We start from the raw sequence: 12,260 nt of genomic DNA, 5'->3' as shown, positions 1-12,260 counted from the left end.
TGAATATTGAACTTTGAATCTGGAGAAGAAACATCCTCTTTGGTGTCGGCATTCCCAATATTTTGTTGAGGGTCACAAGAATTAGAAAACAATTGTGCAATTTCATTAATAGTACTTTGGAAAAAAATCATTTAAATTAGTAGCTAGGCTGAGAGGCTCTGATACCAGTTCAGTGGAAAATTTAAGTTCAAGGTCTGAATCAGCATTATGCTTACTGTTACCAAGGAGTTTGTTAATATTTTCCCAAATTAGGTTACAGTTTCCTTTGGCACTATTAATTACAGTCATGAAAAAATTTGCTTTTGCCATTCTCAAAGTTTGTGTGACTTTATTCCTTGCAGATATAAAATGTAATCGATCAGTATTTAATCCAGATTGTAACGATTTTTTAAGTAACTGGTCTCTGAGTCTCATAAGCTGTTTACATTCAGTATTAATCCAAGGCAAGGAATAAACTCGTTTCTTTAAATGGCTCTCTTTCTGAAACTGTGACAAGACCCCTTTAATAGCAGAGTATAATAGATCACAACATTTATTAGTGTCATCATAGGATAGTATGCTAGTCCAATCAAAATTATTAGCTCAAAAGGTTAGGCTTCAAACTTTCCTTTTTGCTAAAGCATAAAGTTAGGGCTGGACCAGGTTTACTAAAAAACCTGGTCCAGTTTTTTTAGTACTTAATACTTAATACTCCACATTATTTGCTATTAACAAGTTACAAACCTTTGTGTACCATGCTCCCAACAGTTTTTGACCTGCATTCATCAAGTTAGATTTTCTTCCATCTTGTGCAATTAAGTACTTTAGTGGTGTGTTTAGCAATCAGGTCCACTAAAATCAAAATGACTAATAGAATGAGTTGGATGGGTTCCACAGTCTCAGAAACATTGTGTCTGTTACTAAAAGGGCTGAAATCTGGTTAAAAACGAGGTGATTCAATAAGTACGAAGAGGATTTTTTTAACCGTGACTCATAACACCTCATGTTTTATACTTGTCGTATTAGTTCTTGAGACTATCCACAGCTGTCCTTCTAACATGATCATTCTCTTTCAGAATAAACCTGAGAAGAGGGAATCATCAAGATGGAGGTAAGTGGCTGTATATGCCAATTCATGTATTAGTAACTAATTTATATCTATTTAACACTTTTCAAGACAAAGATCACAAAGGGAAACTGTGTCCAGGCCAGAAAAAATTTGCTGCTAACACCAGAAAAAGCAAAGTAACCAAATGAAGCTGATGTAAATGTTTATAATAATTCATAACAATTTATACCTGTTAAGCATTTATTTTGCTTTTTATGTTTTTTGCTAAATTACCCCCTTACAGACATGCTATCATATATAGTTTGTTACAAAATTAAATCAAATCCAACACAAAAATGAGTATGATGGGTCATGTTTTGGTTTCCTAGCAGGAAATGTTCCTATTAGATGTTCCCTTTTAGGGAAAGAAATTTATTTTACTTCTTCTGGTGTAAGTCCTTCTAAGCAACCTTAGCTGCTGGGCAGGGCTCTATGCAAATGACAATTTTAGTAGCACAAACGTAGCATAGTTGATTGACACAAGTTTTGTTTGATTTAATCAATGTGGGGGGGCTGGTTGACCTCTGATGACCTTACACATTTTTATTAATATCTTTAGAATGATAGCAGCACAAACAAAAAATTTTTGCAGTTTGATACCACTTTTGTTGGATTTGAAGAAGGTGGTGGGGGGGCAACTTCACTCACATGTAGACTGCTACTTCTTCTTCAGTGTTCAACAGCAGCTGGCATCCTTGCACATGCATTTCTGCCATCTTTTTTTTAGTCCATTATTACACTCTTAAATCCTTCTAGTTATTCCTCATCTTTCAGGATTTTACAAAGCTTCAAACGACACGCCAACTATCAAATTAGTCGTTGATGATTTTGATAGTCGATGTAATCATGACTATTCGACTAATTGTGGCAGCCCTACTCTGGATAACTGTTCTTGTCATGTAATTAGACTTGACCAACTTGGGTGTCTCACCTGAAGGCTAAGTTTCTTCTGGTCTAGCTTCTATGGTCACTAAGGCACGCAAACCCCCTGACCACGTTATGGTGGCAATCCCTCCGGGGGAAAACAGAAAAGCAACCAAACAAAAAATGTAATGAAATACTGCTCATCAGATTCTAACAATTAAAAACAGACCATTTACCTTAATTGGATAGCCTATATCGAATATATTCAAAACTAACAAAAACACTTTTCACTCTTGCCAATATTAACAAAACTAAAAAAGGGTAGGCCCAGTAATATTAAATAAAAGAGAATTTACAAAGTCTTGAAAAATAAAACTGAAAAATAGAAATAAAGAATAAAATAAAATATTCATCTAGATCTTTACAACCAACAACATAAAATCTATCTTAATTGGAGGGCCTAATTCAAATAAATTTGCAAAAGGAAGTAAGAATAAAATAAAATAAGACCTTTTAATATAGCCAATACTTACAAAACTAAAAAGTGTTGGTATAGTAATAAAAAAAACAACATAAACATAAATACCTAATTTTTTGCGTTTTCATGGAAAATCTAATTAACAGAGAGATATTAAATGCACCTCATTGCCTGCCGTAGCTAAACGGGAGAAAGTACGTTCTTTGCAGCTGCACTTCTTCATAGAAGTAGGTTAATACATTGTATTTAACTTAACCACAATACTTTCACATGGGTTCTTTATAAACTTCCAACTTGAAAGCGATGGCAAGATGTGTTGCATGGATGTTTAGCTAGGGGGAGGGGAGTTCTCTGCCAAGTGCTGTGTGAGCCTGCGGACAAACTCATTTGTGCCTTTTCCAGCAGATTTTTTAGCTACTGTAGTAAATCTTGTCCATATTCAGTTTGTGGGTAATCTATTATTTTCTTACTCAACTTCTAAATGTTTTACTTTAGGGAGCAGGACGTTTGTTTAAGAGGGCATTGTCCCCTCTTGCCCCATCATATAGCCAGCCCCGATCACATCTGCAAAATTAGCCCATTCTCAGGAAAAAAAAAAACAACTGTTTTTGTTTTTTTATTTTCTTGCAGGACCCACATGAACATGAATTTACAGTGGAATTCGGTTCAGTGAAATACAACATTGACTGTGAGCGACCTTGCACAGTGCTGGAGGCCATAAAACCTAAAACGGTATATAAGAGGACGGTTAAGTGTGCAGATGAATATGTTATCATTCGGAGGGGTAAAGGAGATGACGAATCAATTGTTCCAACACATTTTCCTTGTCCTTGTATCAGAGATGGTGAACTCCTAAGCATATCAAGTATAAATAATAAACAGGTAGGGGAGACTAAAGATGTTAGAGATATACGTCCAAAAGATTCCTATTCTGTCTTTTACATTGATACAACAGGAGGGAAAAAACCTAAAACCAAACAAGCATCTCAAATTCACAATACTAAATCAGTTCAAGTATCTTTGTGTTTACGGAGGGAAGGGGATAACTGTGGCGGAAGCTCTAAAAAGAGATGGCCGCTTCACTGATGACCTGGGCTACGTTGAGCTGGTCAACATCAATGACAAATGTAAGACTGAGTGCACAGACGAAATTGATAATCTGGAAAATAAGAAATTCCAGATATGTCGTCTACAGAAAGCCAATGCAGAAACACAAGATGTAAATCAAGTAGCCATCCCTGGGCAACAGAAACTGCAAAATCCTCCACATGCATCAAATAATGCAGAGCGCACAACAGAAACAAGCTCAGTCTTAACTCTAGCACAGCAGAAGAGAATCAGTATAACAACAGCAGCAAAAGAAACAGGCTGCAGCATTGACCATAAGGAGGTTTATAAGCTACTGCGTAAGCAGTTTCCACATCTGAAACAATGGATGGAAATTAGATTCCCTTCAAAAAATTCTTTCCAGCAAACGCTGAAACTGAGGAAGGAGAACTTTGGAAAGATCCAGGAGTCTTTTAGTGAAATTCACAAAGTCAGGTTGCTGCTTGAACTGAGCGAGTCAGTTTGTCTCTTAGAGGTACCCATAAATGATTCCTCCATAAAGCAGGGCACAGGCTTTGTGCTTTTTGACAACTATGTCTTGACGAATGCCCACTTATTTGAAGACTGGGTTCAATCAAAATGACCTAATTGTCATGAATCTGTAAACGTTACTGTTGTCTTTAACTTTGAAAAACACGAATCAGAGAAGAACAAGATTAATGCCAAGGTGTTTTTTGGCAACAAGAAGTTTGATTACATCATACTTAAGCTAGAAACAGAGAGTCAGGTTCCACCAGGGCTCCTCAAGAGATTTGGACCTGTACCTTCAGACGGTGAGGCCTGTATCGTTGGACACCCAGGAGGAGGAGTGAAAAAAATGGATCCTATATGTATCATTGAGAAAGACAGACGAGAGGAGGCTGTTAATAAAAATTGTGAGGACATCAAGGAATACTTCATCACTCTTTATGCAGTCAATCAGGTGATCAAAAATAACCCATTTGAAAATATCTATGTGACCTACAACTTTTTCATGTATTACGGCTCTTCTGGCTGCCCAGTTTTCGATGGTCATGGACGAGTGTTTGGTTTGCACAGTGGGGGATTTTTCTATGGATTTCCAAAGACTGGACAGAGTGTGATTGAGTATGCCTTTCCTCTGCTCACTCTATTTGAAAACTTTGTGGATAATCTGAAGAAAGAGGGGAATGAGAAGCTGTTGGAAAGAGTTGAGGAGGAGGAAAAGGGAAATCCACATCTAGAAAACATTATTGCATCTTTTGTGGGGTCAAAGCAAGACAGACCTGAGGAGCTGTTGCAGTGTGTTCAGGGTAATACAGCAGATTCTGAGGAGGGAATGGAGTTGATTTGAACTCTTATTTTTAATTCTGTTTAGCTTTCAGTATCAGTTGTTGTTATTATTATTATTATTATTATTATTATTATTATTATTATTATTACTATTACATAGGTGGTGAGTACTCTGTTAGACATCTAAAGTCTTGATAACCTTTTGTTTTCATCCCTATTTTTATTTTTTTTTATTAATTTTACTTTCTTATAATAATCTTAAGACAGAATCAATAAATGTACCTTTGTCATCATAACAAATTTAAATGGTAAACTTTTTGCTTTTATGACCCTTTAAGATTATTTGAGTGGTTGTGAGCATGTTTTTTTTTTTGTTGTTTTTTTTTCATTGCTCAGCTACTGTAATGAAAAATGTTTTTTTCTGCTTTTTTGGCCTTACTGTAGATGTTTAAGATGCTGTAATTCTTAATGCTTGTAACCTGACTGGTATGTATTCAAGTTAGACTTTAATATTCTGTTTTGATGTTGGACAATATTCATTATTTGTTACGTTTGCTTTCATTTGGAAATTGAATTGAAATTGAATGTTTTTGTAAAGATTTTGGTTGTTAATAAATGAGAAGTGAAGCAACACAGGGTGTAAAACAGTTCCACTCTCTATCTTAAAATGTATCTTAATGCTTCCTGGGTAACGATAGTGGGAGTTGCTCTCTGCCACAGCCTGTGGGAAAGAAACCTGTTGTAACTAAAAGATACAGAGAGTTGTGTGTGGGGAGGAGGTATAAAATAGGAGCTGAGACCCCAAGAGCAGAGCTGGCATGAATTTGAACTGTGATGTTTGATGTGTGTGCAGGCTCTCCTGCACAGTAATAAATGGCTCCATCACAGCTCTTTCCGTGTTGCAGACTTTATTTACAAAATTCCACGACCAGCTTGGCTTCACGAACGGGATGCTCCGAGAGTGGGCACTGAGGAACGACCCCAAAGACGGCTGATCACCCAGAGGAAAAAACTCAATGCTCGGTCTCACAAAAAATTCAAAAAGGGGGAGTTGTGGGGCAAGTCCTCAGTGACACACCAAGATCATCCTATAAAACTAGGGGAGAATCTACTGTGTCCAACCTATTTGTGTATGTCTATAGGTCACTAGATTTCTTTGTTTGGCCAAGGGGTAGGTGAGTTGTGAGAAGATAAGAAATGTGACGCCAACCCATCACATACATGATTTTATATAAAAATATTGTAATGGTTAAACACAGAATCATAATTCATGTTATTTTTCTGACAGTTAATTATGCTTAACACAAATCATTACATAATCATTTAAATTGAACATATACAATAAATACGAAAATATAATAATATAACATGATTCATAAAATATATATAAATATAATATCATATAAATATAAGTCATATAATAATATTATATTATTCTAATAACAGGCCTCACTGAGAGATGACCTTGGTATGTATGAATGTATGTGTTTTGTAATATTGGAGGGGTAGTGAGTGAGCGACACAGAGGAGCCATTAGTCAGAAGGATTGTTTGACTTCATTTAATTTTTTTTCTAAAAAGAATTTGGATAAATTGTGATTGACAAACACTCATGTCAAGAGTTGGTGACTTGCCTGATCCAAGTGAATGTTAGATATGATAATATTTTCTCTTGACCTTTTCTTTGCTGTTCTTTACATGGTGGACCACTTTCCCCTCATACCTCCCTCCTCATAGATTTTGTTAGAATCAGTCATGTTTTTGATTTGAATTTGTGAGCTGAAATGAAAATACTTTAAGTCTTGCATTGGTATTATCATTATCAATTAAGATTTAGTTAATTGTTATTCTAGTTTAGGTTTTCATCTATGTCCCCTTGTGTGAGTCTGTTCTTGTCCTCTGTCTCAGTATGACTTGTATTTCTTGTTGTCAAGCCGGTGTTGTCATGTCTATGTCTCTCCATATTTCCTGGTCTATTTTGAAAGTCTGTTTGCATGTTCATTGTGCTTAGTGTTACTTTTCCCTGTGGTGTCATGATGTTCATTTGTGTCAGCTCTTTACCCATGTGTTTCCACTTTCCATAATCACTTCTTGTGTGTATTTAGTCTGTGTTCCATTGAGTCTTTCTCAGGTCGTCTGTTTGCGTTCATGTTCAGTTTATTTCATAGTTCCATAGTCACACGTTCCTATGCAGTTTCATGTTCTTGTCCATCGTTTCATAGTTATTTTAGTATTTCCCAGTCTAGGTGTTAGTTTAGTTTTTGATACTTCGATACTTCACAGGAACCTTTTCTTATTCTGTTTTTGTATTATATAATTGTCGCTATGTTGTGCTGCGTCTATTTAATCCTGCACTATCCACGCTGCTGCTCTAATAATGTGAATTTCCAAACTGAGAGCCAAATAAAGGCCATCTTATCTTATAACTAAATTACTTGATTTCATTAAGGGGTTGGTTTTCATGTATTTTGTACGTCTCAAACTGGCAGTTACTGGAAGTGCACTGGTGTTACTATAAGATGGGTGTAGTTCATGTTTTGCAGTGAGAGTAGCTGTGAAACCTGTTTCAGGAGCTGCGTTTACTTTAGGTCAGGTTTATGTACTGTCATTTATCATTACTTGGAATGTGTCCACACACACCTAGGCTGTTTTTGCCTGAGGTGCTAATTGAAAGAGACATACAGGAATCTTGCACTTCAACTACAAACATCCATGTGGCGTGTGAGTGGAATATTCTATCAGTGGTTTTCTGCCAATAGTAAACTTCAAAACTTGAACAAGGTGGAGGAGACAAAAAGCAGTGTTAATATATAAGTGTAAATAACTGCAAAGATGGTAAAGAAACATCAATACATAAATCTGTTGTAGTTATGTGTATTCAAAAAATCTAATTAATTGGAGGATGAACACATCTTTACCTTAGGTGTTAATTGAAAGCGACATCTTGTCACGTTTAGTTAACTTACTAAGGCGCAGACCAGGAATCCTTGAAGAGAAGATGGTTAGTGTATTGATACAAACAACACTGGGTGATACTATATACAAAGTGCTGGAGGGGGGGAAATGGGGTCTAGGGCTCCGGGGAATGCGAGGGAAAGGAAAGGGATCAGACGCGCTCCAAAGAATCACTCTCCTCTCTCCACAACTCAGTTACACAAATCCACACACTCATCCACGGGATGACAGGCAGGCAGGGGAAGGTCCAGGAATGATCTGTACACAGAAACTTTAGTTAGCGGCGAACAGACGGAAACAACTCACAGAATCTGATTCTCTAAACTATTGAGTAACTGATGCTGACAGCTCAATGATCCAACGACCAGTAGCACAGTGCTGCGATCTTAAGTAGGACTTGTGATTACGCAGATAGGCAGCAGGTGTGTAGATGGCAGATGCGTGGGTCAGGGATAGACAGTCAGGGATAGTCAGACATTTGTTCACTATAGCTATTGTTGGTATGCTGAAAGACTTTCAATAAGGTGGGTGTAACCAAGCATTCTTGGGTAAGTACAGGAAAACCTGCCTGCAAAACAAGTTGGGGTTAACGTCACTGTCACGCCATAGCTCCACTGGTGGACCACAAGAAAAGTCAGTACAAACATTTAGAAAGGCGGGACGAAAAACAGTTAAATAGTCTGTTACGATGTTACTTCCGGGAGCAGACATGACACCGTCTTTGGTTTTAGCCATCACTTTTTTATTATGTCTCTACACCACCCTCCGGTGGCTTTCTTTTTTCAACAACAGGGGCAAACAAAAATGTAACTCACAACACGACCCAAGGCCCATGACCAGTGGGGGGAAAAAGAAAGGGAGAAAAAGAAAAAAATGCTTCTTGGCATACTCACATTTCTCTCTAGTGAACATAATTTTTCTTCCCATGTTTTTTTTTTTTTTTTTAAGTCTTAGCATATACTCAAAACATAATGTTCATTTTATTCCTCAATAAGCCTTCTGGGCTTGGAAACAATACGTCCACACTCGCAGTTTTGGGTGGGGAACTTGGAAACTCTGTGGGAGTGTCATTTTTACTTTGCATGTCCATCTCACTTTGTCCCTGTGTTTTATCACACTCATTTTGCTGTGTCACGTTTTGATTGTCCCTTGTCTGCCTTAGAAACTTTCTGCTCCTTCTATATGTCTTTCCATCAGGCATCTGAACAACATAAGATCTTGGATGTTCAGATAAACCTGTCACCTGAGCTGGATTCCATACACCCTGTTGCCACATTCTGACAGTGTCACCAACCTGCAGTTGCTGAAGTGCTTTGGTTCCTTGGTTAAAGTATTCTCTCTGTTTCTGTTGTCTTGTTTCCAACAACTGCTGCACTGTCTTAGTGACCATGTGGAGTTTCAATCTTTGTGATGTTGTTGGAAGTCTTGTTCTTATGCGTTGACCCATTAGCAGCTGGGCTGGTGACGCTCCAATGTCCTCCAACGGTGTACTCCTCAGATTCATTAATGATAGGTACGGGTCATTCCCCTCGGCTTTTGCCTTTTTTAACAAGAGTTTCACTGTTTGTACTCCTCTCTCTGCCATTCCGTTTGACTGTGCATGGTGGGGGCTCGTAGTGTTGCGACAAAACTCCCACTCTTTTGCAAAGTCTTGGAATTCACGGGAGCTGAACTGTGGTCCGTTGTCTGAAATCACCGTTTCAGGAATTCCGTGTCTGGCAAATTGTGACTTCAGATGAGTGATAACTGTTGCACTTCTTGTGTCTGACTTCAGCCACTCAACCTCAATGAACTTGGAATAGTAATCCACTAAGAGGAGATATTCCTGCTGGTCAAAGGTGAATAGGTCCACACCTATCTTCTGCCAGGGTCTTTCTGGAACACTATGTGGATGTAGTGGTTCTTTGTTCTGTCGTTTCTAGTGAGTACTGCACACATCACAGCAGTTCACCATCTCTGTGATACTCTGTGACATTCCAGGCCAAAAGAGTACTTCTCTCGCTCTGCGTCGGCAGCTTTCAATACCCAAGTGACCCTCGTGAATGCGCTTTAGCATTTCTGCTCTCAGTGCTGCAGGAACAATAAGCTGCTCTCCTTTGAACAGAACTCCATCCACTACTGAAATTTGTTCCCTGTAATTCCAATACGCTTGGATTTCTGTTGCAGACTGTTTTCTTGCTTCTGGCCATCCATCCAGAACTGTCTCTGTAAATTTAGTCAGTGTCATATCATTCCTTGTTTCCTTTCTGAATTCCTCTAGTTTTGCACTTGACACAGGTAAGTTGGAAATTACCATGTGCACGTGGTCTTCTATCTCATTATCAGATGAGCTGGTCACTGGGAAATATGCTCTGGATAATGTGTCTGCGATGTACATTTCACTTCCTGGCTTGTACTGTACTCGTACCTGATATTTTTGCAGTCTCATTAGGAGTCTCTGTATTCTTGCTGGAGCACTGCTCAATGGCTTTTTCATTATCACTTCTAGTGGTTTGTGATCTGACTCCACGTTCATTTCTCTTCCATACACATACTGATGGAAACACTCTGCACCAAACACAATTGCCAACATCTCCTTTTCTATTTGTGCATAACGCTGTTCAGTCTCTGTTAATGAGTGTGATGCATAAGCAACTGGCTTGCCCTCTTGTAGCACCGAGTCCACTTTTAGAAGCATCAACAGATTGATTGGTTTCCTGTCATTAGTGGGAACCATAAGTATACATCTGTTTGTGTGTGTGTGTGTGTGTGTGTGTGTGTGTGTGTGTCACAGTGAAAGCATATCAGTATCAGCATATCAGCATATCAGCAAAGCATCCATAAAGTATTGTACACACCGCTCTGCAAGGTGAACTGACTGATTGCCGCACCCTGCTTACTGATGCAATACGTGTCAAGCTTTGCATTTTAGAAGGGCTCATACAAGTGCAAAACAATTCTTAAGAATTACAAAATCCATTAAGAAGAGCTCTGATCAGCCCCAAATACATTCTGCAGCATGAAAACGAGGCCAAAGATGCAGCCAGAGTCAGAAATATTACATTCAGCCACAAGACGAGCAAGGAGTGCTGCAACAGATGGTCTGACCCCCACAGAGCATTGATCTCAACATCATAAAGTCAGTGTGGTATCACATGAAGAAACAGAGGAAACTAACACAGCCGAAAACCACAGAAGAATAACTTCACGGAGATGCTTCCAACACCCACCTGTCTTCTATGAAGAACGCTTCCTATTTAATTAGTGTGGACTGATTGGGAATTTTGAGTTTTTAACCCACTCACACTTATTTCTTCCATTTGTTGCTACAAGATGGCGAATCCTACTGATATTGTGTGTTCTTTACTGTGTGTAAGCACTACAGTATGCACACGTGTGAACAATGGTATCCTCTCAGGATGTTAAAGGGTACCAGTTATTAATCCCTATTAATAATTAATAATATTTTTTCAAGTTTCTTAAAAATAATGAATGACATGTGGCATAAGATACTTTTATTTAGATTTGTTTTGAATAATCAGGACTTTCCATATCTTAAAGACCTTATAGCTCCTAATAGAGCACTTCAGGCGTGCTTGTGTTTGCTCCAGATTTCAGTCAGAGCCTTCAGCTTCAGGTTCAGGGGAACCTTTGAATTCGGTAGACAGACACTCTCTCTACTTTTAAGAGTAGACTTAGAACTTTCCTTTTTGATAAAGCATAAAGTTATAATTTATCAAAAAGGTGACCCTGAATCCTCCCTTAGTTACTCTGCATAAGGTCTAGGCGCTGAATGTTTCTTCTTCAGTCATGTCTTCAATTTGTGTGCTTATACACAATTATTCATCTCTGGCTCTGCTCTCTCCTCTTTCCTCTCACCCCAGGAAGGCCCCTCCCTGAGCCTGGTTCTGCCAGAGGTTTCTTCCTGTTCAAAGGGAGTTTTTCCTTTCCACTGTTGCCAAAGCACTTGCTCACAGGGGGTCATATGATTGTTGGGGCTTTCTCTGTTTCCTTTGTGTTGTTGTAGCATCTCAACCTTAGAATATAAAGCGCCTTGAGGCGACTGTTGATTTGGAACTTTATAAATCAAATTGAATTGAATTGAAAAGCATTCAGTGAGGCTGATGATCACTTCCTCATGCTGGTGATCAGTTTGGACAGTTCAGGCAAGTTCAATAAGGTCTGATCTTTCAGATCCACATGACAGGTGGAGTATTAAGAACATTTTCTTTACCTGGATAACAAACACTGTTTGTAAGGTTCACACCAAAGCTTGTTCTTCTGTTAAATTCCAATATTTTTAAAACTCAAAAAATTATTTATGATTAACATGTCTTCTATGCATGGCATATCTTGCTCAGGAATAAAAAAAAGAAAAAAGGCTGAGTAGGAGGGTATCTTCAGATCTGATAACAATCTGAGCTGCACAGATAGCCCTCAGGAAAAACTGTGCAGAATGCAACATAGCATAGCATGTGGTAGATCACGTGACGGCATAGCGTCACACGTAGGAGATTTTAGTTCTAACGTGCTAGACACA

General features: G+C 38.3%; 1 pseudogene; it reads left to right on the top strand.

Annotated features, from left to right (window-relative positions):
• The first annotated feature begins 1,084 nt into the window (after positions 1-1,084).
• Positions 1,085-4,848, top strand: LOC113014441 (protein FAM111A-like; annotated as a pseudogene).
• The last annotated feature ends 7,412 nt before the right edge of the window (positions 4,849-12,260 follow it).

Source organism: Astatotilapia calliptera, chromosome 3 (genome assembly GCF_900246225.1).
Source record: "Astatotilapia calliptera chromosome 3, fAstCal1.2, whole genome shotgun sequence".
Taxonomy (NCBI): domain Eukaryota; kingdom Metazoa; phylum Chordata; class Actinopteri; order Cichliformes; family Cichlidae; genus Astatotilapia; species Astatotilapia calliptera.
The sequence above is the reverse complement of the archived record's forward strand: the minus strand, read 5'-3'. Positions and strand labels throughout refer to the sequence as shown.